Source organism: Fragaria vesca, unplaced genomic scaffold, assembly GCF_000184155.1.
Source record: "Fragaria vesca subsp. vesca unplaced genomic scaffold, FraVesHawaii_1.0 scf0510250, whole genome shotgun sequence".
NCBI classification, from domain to species: domain Eukaryota; kingdom Viridiplantae; phylum Streptophyta; class Magnoliopsida; order Rosales; family Rosaceae; genus Fragaria; species Fragaria vesca.
In genome coordinates this window covers 1,957-3,467 of record NW_004440725.1, presented here as the reverse complement: position 1 = coordinate 3,467, position 1,511 = coordinate 1,957, and positions in this window count along the sequence as shown.

Below are 1,511 nucleotides of genomic sequence, written 5' to 3'. Positions count from 1 at the left end.
CCCCATCACCTGAGCAACATCAGACGCAAAAATTTCAATCAACTTCCCATGCAGCTGAATGGTTCCTTTTTCGGGGTCTACCAAATCCACAAGAGCGCGCACCATCGAGTGGCGCAGTCTCGTCCCAGCAATCTTCAACAACACACCAAAACCGAGCTCTTCACATGCTGCTTTCTTCACATCACTAAACTGAGAAACCACACTCCTGAAGGACTTTGGAGAGCATCTACTGTCAAGTGTTACCAATTCCAAAGACTCATCAGAAGCATCATCTGCGGTATGTGATGGCTCTGGAATGTACTTTTGTTTTTTCTCTGGAGGAAACGTACTCCATTCTTGTGAAGACTCCAAGCGGAACTGAAACAAAATCAATACACAATCACTTCATACAAGCATCAACATACAAAATAGATCTAGGAACCCACACACATAAGGCAACTAACAACCCACAAATCAAGATACAATGCAATCCGAAGACGGTACTCACAGTGTTATTCATCTCCTGTGGGGGATTGATGGTCTTGTGCCTGATATGACTGCAGAATTCATACAATCGAAATATGCAGTCCGTAACCATACAATCGAAACAGTAAACAAACACAGTTTCATAGAATTCATACAGTCGAAACAAACATTGAACAAACTTACAGGTAATTTAAAAATATCCCCCCTTTGTTGGAGTTTTTCTTCAGCTTGGGCTTCAGTGGAGACCTCATCTTTGCAACCTTACTAGATTTTGCCTCCTCACCGGCCATTTCGGGTTTCGACGCCTCCGCCGCAGCTTCATTCGCAATAACCAACATAGAGCATGGGGCACTGGAGTCAGGAGCCGAATTCGACAACTTCTCAATTGTCGGTTTCTTTTTGTCTTGCTCCACTAATCGCACTTGGGGATCAGAGACAGTGTCGGAGCTGCTGCTTGGTGGATCGATACCCAACAATCGGGAACTCTTCCTCGCCCTTCCATCTGCGTTCGAGGCATTAGCCCTTTTCCTCTCTTGGACAGCCTTGGGCTTCTTCGTCGGGGCCTTCTTCGGCAGCGACTTTTTCGTTTGTTTTTTCACCGGGGGTTTCTTCTTCGGCGGCATCTAGGGCATTCAAAACTTCAAAATCAATTAGAATGCCCTAGGGCTGGTGGGAAGAGAGTAAGGATAGAAAGAGAGAGTTATGAGGATTCAATTGGATTTTAAAAGGGTGACTTAACGGTGTTAAAGGGTGTCAATCAATTTCAACAACTTATGTTTTTTTGGATTACGAATTTCAACCACAAACAAAACGATACAAGAGTTGGGGGTTAACGGTGTTAAAGGGTGTGAATTAATTTTTTTTTTTTTTTTAATACGGATTTGCAACTGTTGCCTTCGGGGTTTACATGATTGTGCGATTGAGATTTGAATTAGGGTATAGAGCGAACGGCTGGGAGCATGACACGTGGCGATCCAAGTGCTGTAGGGTTCGGCCAATGGAAAGCAGGAGAGATGACACGCTGACGATCCAAGATAGACATGTCT